This window comes from Octopus sinensis, linkage group LG5 (assembly GCF_006345805.1).
Source record: "Octopus sinensis linkage group LG5, ASM634580v1, whole genome shotgun sequence".
NCBI lineage: Eukaryota > Metazoa > Mollusca > Cephalopoda > Octopoda > Octopodidae > Octopus > Octopus sinensis.
In genome coordinates, this window is record NC_043001.1 from 7116750 (window position 1) to 7124972 (window position 8223).

General features: G+C 35.7%; 1 pseudogene; it reads right to left on the reverse strand.

The window, feature by feature from the left end:
• Positions 1–322: 322 nt before the first annotated feature.
• On the reverse strand, positions 323–441 carry LOC115212498 (annotated as a pseudogene).
• Positions 442–8223: the final 7782 nt, after the last annotated feature.

Here is an 8223-nt window from a genome sequence, read left to right on the forward strand (position 1 = left end):
CGGTTGTCAACCAATGCTAGGAGGACAAACACAGACACACACATATATATATATATACATATATACGACGGGCTTCTTTCAGTTTCCGTCTACCAAATCCACTCACAAGGCATTGGTCGGCCCGGAGCTATAGCAGAAGACACTTGCCCAAGATGCCACGCAGTGGGACTGAACCCGGAACCATGTGGTTGGTTAGCAAGCTACTTACCACACAGCCACTCCTGCGCGTATATATGTATATATGTACGTATATATGTATATTTTTTTTTGGTTTCAGCTCAGAGCTGTGGCCATGCTGATGTACCGCCGTGTAATAAATTTATGCTTACAGCACCTAGGTTTCCCAAGCGGTCACCTATCTAAGTACTAACTAGGCTCGATGTTGCTTAACTTCGGTGTTCGGACGAGAACCGGTGCTTTGAACGTGATATGTGTGTGTGAATGAGTGTTTGTATATAAATATATGTATATGTTTGTATTATTGTATGTATGTATATATGTATGTATACGGTAACAGGATACATACCGAAAGGCCAGTGTGGTTAATGGGGAAACTTCTGCTGCAAACCATGCGGAAGTGCCTGTTTATCAAGAGCTGGGTTCAAAAGTCACTAATACAAAAATGCGCACGTGCACACAGGTATATATTAACACACAGAAACACACATATACATAAAGAGAGATGGAGAGAGAGAGAGATAGATAAACAGACAGATAAATTGATAGCGAGATAGATATACACATACATAGATACAAAGATATATATATATATATGGATAAATAGATAGAAAAATACAGATATATAAGTATAAATATATTTATGTATGAGTATAAGGCTGTGGACGTCAGTGTGTGTGTGTGTGTGTGTGTATGCTTTTCTGTTTGCATGTGTGAGTGTGTGCTTGTGCACATATACGTATATGCGGGCACGGAGAAAGCGCGAAATCATTTTCTTAAAATCAGAATATAGCAACTAGATTATGTCTGAACGATGACACTCAGCTTCCAGCTTGGTTTCAAAACGCCTCTAAAACCTAGCGCAAGTGTCCCACCCTATACCACTGGGACCACATCCTTCTGGTCACTAGATTCTGGCCATCATCCCAGCCTCTGTGTTGTAGGCAAAGCGGTTGAAATCTTTCCCAAACACACCCCAAACATAATAAGCTTTGGAATTACAATCAAGGGAATTGGAAGGCTGCAAATTTGGTTTGATGCAACCGTAGACATTCTTCAACAACGAGTTCAACTGTTTACAGAAGAATGGTAAGATGCTGAATCCTGATGCCACTTGTATAAGAAATCTCTCCAGGCAGGGATTGACTATACACGTCGGCATCTTCATACGGCATTGTAAACTGAGCCTAAGGTCCTGTTCAAAGACTTGGAGACGAATTTCTGTTTGCGGGAGAAAACAGAATGCCTACCGAGTCCACCCTATTGGAAACAGCTTCGTTGTCCCCGTAGCAGCTGTCCATGTCACGTCTTACAAACTTTTACAAACGTTTACAATATTCACTGAGTATTGAGCATAAGTCATGACGTTGGCATTTCGATACCCTGCCAGGATTTTCATGACACGGGGAACTCGAAATGTAATCTTCATAATCTCTGGCTCCGTAGGCTGCTCACCAATACATCAAGCTGCTTTAGAAAAAATCGGGAGAACTAAAATATCATCTATTTTGGCAATACATACATACATTCACAGAAACAAACGCATTCAAACGCACACACATGCACGTGAATATATATATATATATAGAGAGAGATAGATTGATAGATAGTCAGATAGATACATAGAAACATACACACACGCAGGCATAGATATAGAGAGATGTAAATATTCATACGTATTCTATTAAAGTTGTTTTGCTTCTGTCTTTCTTTTGGTGATATACAGCTGTATCGCAATGAAACAATATTATTCACTTATTTACTCTCTTTGTAAAAGAACAAACTATGTAATAATTGTCAAAGTCCTTTTATTTGCCAGCAGTAACAGTCAAATGAAAAGAAGATATATTTGTTATATCTAATTTAAAAAATAGGTGCTACTGATAACTATGCACACATAAGATGACCTATAGAAAGAAGCTACACGTTTGTAATTCAAATTATATATACATACATACATACATATATATATGTATATTATATATATATATATATATATATATATATATACATATATAAACTCAAGCCTCCTCTCTAAGTATAATTCGTTTATCTGTATGAAACTTAATTCAAAAGTATCGTAGCTAGGAAATACAATTACTTTTGTTGTAGCAACTTAATTTTCATGTTACAATTTTTAGATAACAGAATATAAAAGAAAAAAAAAACACTATCAGAATAACATGACACGAAATTAAATTCCTACAATGGAATTAATATTAAAGTTTTGCTAAATGTTTTCACACAATAACAAAAATAAAGTACATTTTCATATTGAAATATATTTTTTCACAAACTGATAATTTATTTCAGGATAAAAGTTAAATTCACTGGGGAAACAATGCCAATGCTAGAGTAATTTTCACCTTTTGTAAATAGGTAAAACAGTGAATATAAAAAAAAAAGTATAACAGGCTTTCAAAAGTATTCTGCCGAAGAATGGGCTTTATATTAAGGTCTCCCCCAACAAAAACAAGAGGACATGGTTTAAAAAATATATACTTAATTGTACATGCGTCTGCCTGCATATATCTGTGTCAGAGTAAACGTATATCTGTGTATGCATAAACGCACAAGTATATATGTATATATATATATATATATAATATATATATATATATATATATATATATATATATATATATATATATAAGTTATTAGGAAATAAAAATTCTAGCATCACAGGGGTTCACATTATTCGCGATGAAGAAATATAGTATTTGGTATCGAACTATGATAAAGTTATTTAGAGGCCTGATGATTGGGGTTACATTTCAAGAAAGGTTCCTGTAAAACGCTGCGTGCTTAAGGAAACGTAAAAGAACCTCAAGAAACACATATAGCTGGGAAATGAGTAGTAAGTATTAAATTAGAGTATATGATGGGATGAAGGGGACTACTATCTCTAAATAATATATATATATAATATATATATATATATATATATTCACGCTTAGTGTTGCTGAAGTATGGAACAAACTGCCGGCATCAGTAGTTAGTTGTCGGAGCACTGCATCCTTTAAAACTTCCATGCATCCTGAGATTCGCCAACACTACACCTGATATTCTCCTCTCCATACACACGTAAGCATGTGTCTGACTCATACATTGTTCACTTCCCAGACAATTGTACATTAATGCATATGCTTTATACGCACTCTGGACAAGTTGTGGTGAACCTGAGCACTGTATACAATAATTTGATTCATCTTCTTCTTCTTCTTCTTCTTCTTCTCTTCTTCTCTTCTTTCTTCTTCTTTCTTCTTCTTCTTCTTCTTCTTCTTCTTCTTCCTTCTTCTTCTTCTTCTTCTTCTTCTTCTTCTTCTTCTTCTTCCTATTCTTCTTCTTCTTCTTTTCTTCTTCTTCTTCTTCTTGTTATTATTATTATTATTATTATATTATTATTATTATTATTATTATTATTATTAAATATATATATAAGAAATATTGAATTTCTAAATCTCTCGTAGAGACATTTACGGTAGTGGGGCGATAGAATGGTTGCATACTGTCAATCTAACAAGAACGTGACAGTAGGGGGTACACCACCGCTGTATAGCCCTAGAAAGCACCGAACGCCTCCTGATAGCTTTGACACATTTTTTCCCTGTGTCCTTATATACATATACGAAGGGCAGGCAAACACCCCCGGCCGCCGGAACTGCATCTAGGGATACCGTGTTTCAGGATCGTTGTCCTTCATCGGCCTAGAGTAGCAGACACCGGTCAGCTGGTGATATTTGCCTCGACTTCGTAATTGTATATATGTATACTCAGTGAAGTCCATTCACTGATTATCAAAATGAGAAATATTGAATATATATATATATATATGAATGTACGTTGTATATGCGTGTATGTAAGCGTATATATACATATATAATCCTATCTCTCTATACATGTGTGTGTGTGTGTAAGTCTGTCTCAGACAATATAATTCTTAAACATATTATTTAGAAGTGACTTTGAAGTTTACGCCAAGAAAGCAGAACAAAAAATGAATTAGAGTATCACCTCTGATTAATGTAAGATTATTTTACAACTAAACAAGAACAAAAATTAGTACGTGTTCATTTACACATAAGCGCATGCGTGCACACACAGATAAACATATATTCATTTACGCGCTTCAACCATTCGACTACGGCCATACTTCAGCACCACCTTAAAATGGTTTTAGCCGAAGAAATCGACACTAAGACATTCATTTTAAGCCTAGTTCTTATTATATCGGTCTGTTTGGCCCAACTGCTAAGATACCGGGGCACTAAACACAGATACAACGACACAATCACACCCCCACATTCACAGTGACACACACACACGCAAACACACACACACACACACACATATATGTATATATATATATATATATATATAACGGGATTCTTACAGTTTCTGTGTGGCAAAGCCACTCCGAATCTTAGTTCGTCTCGAGGCTATAGCAGAAAACACTTCAGTAAGGTGCCATGCTGTGAGACTGAACCCAGAACCAGGTGGTGTGCAAGCAACACAGCAACATGTATTACCAATAAATACGAAGTAGAAATTCATGCTTGAATCTTTGCTGAATCTGCATGGCATTAGTGAAGCACTCAATTATAAGAGCACCACGTCTTTTAGTGGAAACATGAGTTAGCTAAGGAAGTTCAGAAGATAATCGCATATTCCATTGCCGTCTCTTTCCTTAGCACGGCTTTGTACTGACGAACGCTTCGTTCAGAGTAATACGGATATTGAGTTCTACATGTAGTTATTACGGTCAGAACGACTAAATCAAGCATACGCAGGCGTGCTCAATACACACATTTACTTGTTTCAGCCATTTGACTTTGGCCATGCTGGAGCACTCCCTTTAGTCAAGCAAACCAACCCCAGGACTTATTTTTTGTAAGCCTAGTACTTATTCTATCGGTCTCTTTTGCCGAACCGCTATGTTACGGGGACATAAACACACCAGCATCAGTTGTCAAGCGATGCTTTAGGGACAAACACAGACACAAAAATACACACACACACACACACCCACACACACATTGATCGGTTATCGCTTCTTTTGTCTTTTCTCTCTCTCTCTCTCTCTCTCTCTCTCTCAATATATATATATATATATATATATATATATATATATATATAGTGTACTGTTCCGTGACGGTACGATAAGCAAGAAGAGTACACCCTCTGGTGACGGATTGAATATAATTTAATAAGCAAAATATATGTTTTTTATGTGCTACTATTAGTTTCATATGTGGATTACATGCCAGGCATTGTTTTAAAATGCTTGTAACATCTCGGCACTGTCTTCAGTCACAGCCCACATGCTATAACGAACTAAAGACGGTAAGCTATTAGAAAGGAATAAAGCGAGAATGAAGTATATAGAAAAAGTGGGAAGTTGAAAAAGTAAAAAAAGCGTATACACACACATACACATACACACACACACACTTGCATATATCAATCATATATATGAGTGTAAGTGTGTATGTGTGTGTGAATTTGTGTATATATGTGAACATGTCGAACACGATATTCACAACTCGCTTGTTAATTCGCATAGTTTACTTCCTGGGTATTCTACATTTACTAAGAATTTGTATCCTGCTATGGACAGAACTCGAACCCAAATAGTCATGCTTTCGTCTACCGATACATTTACATTTGTATATTTATACACTTCGTTTAGCCTTACTTATTTTTGAAGCGTTTTTGCCTCTACTCACGTTTCTTCACCTCTGGAGAATACAAAATTTTCTTCTGATACCTTGTAATATGTCACTGTTTGTCAGGCATACAACACTTCCTGCATATAAAATGTAAACAAAGTGGAGTTTTTTATGGGCAAGCATTAAATTCTGATTTACTATTGTATTTGAAAATACTTGTGGAGGAATCTTTTATATAAAATATATTGTAAAAATTGTATAAATAAATGGAAGTTTTGTGTGATAACTATATATGCATCAATCTAAAAACTACATTATAAAGTGAAAAGAAAAGTGAAAGATGTGTGTGAGAGAGAGAGAGGGGGATCCACGAGTAAATCTTTAATAAGGTACTATTCCATCGGATTTTATTTAAGACATATATACAAGCGAATGGAATATGAGGAAATAAAAAAACATAAAGGAATAATAAACTAGAAATGAAGACGACTGAGACCGAAAGAAAGAAAAGATAATAAGTTTACAGAAGAAAGAGAAAGAGACAAGGAATAGATAATAATAATAAACTGAAATGGCTAAATTGATTTTGCGTAGAAGTGCGAAATAAGATACGGAATGTAAAAGAAGACAATCATAAGACTCAAAATTGTTTGTACACTAGAGTTGGAATTGGGAACTGTTTGAATGCTAGTGAATAGTTAAGTATTAACCCACCAAATACGGCACTAGTTAACAATTATGGAAGATATGGAATATACAGCTATGGGCAGTTAAATGCGCCTTGGTTAATGCATAAGAACGCCCATCGTAAGGATGAACAAAGTGCAATGTACACAAACAGACTGGACGGATGGAAAGAATCTGCTAAGATCTTATATATCTTTTCTACTTGAAGCAAGAATAAAGAAAACTAATAAAAACCCAAGAAACTAATAACAACAATTGCTAGACATGACATTTACAAAATACACAAGATACAAAGAATACACAGATTGAAGTCCTCAACCAAATTCTACAATAAAAAAAATCAAACATTTGGCAAGATACAAAACAAAAACAAAAACGATCAACATTCCATAAACAAAACGTTCTTTTCAAGGACAACACAAAAATGTCTAAAGCTAACTGGGGGAACATACCATTATTGTGAAAACACCTCCTTCCCAGCAGCAAACTGAAGATTTTTGGAAAGAAACATTTGGAGTAATCCAATGGTGTTTAATCAGAATACACATTTGGTCAGGGACACATAAAAGACCAATGCTCCCTTCAAATATCAAGAATGGCAGGATATAACAACTGAAGAAGTGAAAATGGCGCTCGCCATGTCAAAGAAATGGAAATCCCCAAGTTTAGATAAGTTACCCAATTTTTGGCTAAACTTTTTAATGAGCGCCCACCACAACTTAGCTCTAGCACTCAAGTCATGTCCAACCTTGCAAAATCTCCAAAGTAGCTTACAGAACTACGAACCCCACAAAATACCGACCTATAACATGCCTCACCACTATATATAAACTAGTAACTGATGTACCCGGTAATTCCTGGAAAAGCGGGGCTTATACTCTGGTCCAGATCTCATAATTGTTTCATTAATTAACTAGCAACAATACAAAGTTATTCATTTTATTTTGCTTTTGCATTTACAGAGAATAACGAACCGTTTTATTTAGGATCTTGTTTTTAGGAAATCACATAAGTTATGAATACCAAGAGTGAAAGTTACGTAATAACAGGCAACTTTGTTACTCGATAGTAACAATTCAAATAACGTAATGATAATGGGAACACGGAGTAAAAATCTTGGGAAGTAGATGGAACAAATAAGAGATGCTATATGGGTGGACCACATGCAGAAAACAGCACTGCTTAGAACCGCTCTAATACTCCGGATGGTGCTCGGAAAATGAGGGTTGTTATCTTGTTCAGTGGTCGTGCACGGGTGGCACCATAGAACATCTACAATGTTAGAAGCTGTGCAAAGTCAATAAATAATAATGATGATGTTGATGATGAAGATGATGACGCTGATGGTGATGATGATGATAATAATAATAATAATAATAAAAACAACAACAACAACAGCAATAATAAAAATAATAAGGAGGAGGAATTACAACCGTGTTTCGTGATCTGCTACCACAACAGCTCCTTTATAAGATCTAGTTAGCTCATGACATCATCAGGAAGAACCACGTCCAGTTTCGGCTCCTATTCCTCTAACGTTTTGACGTGGCGCCCCACCCCCTTTCAGAGGTGTCTTCAGCTCTGAAGTTGGGTGCATGTCTTCCTTCTTCTGCTCCCTGGCCTCTTCGATGTAGCGTCAACGTGTGTCATTCGGCGACTAATAATAATAATAATAATGATAATAATAATA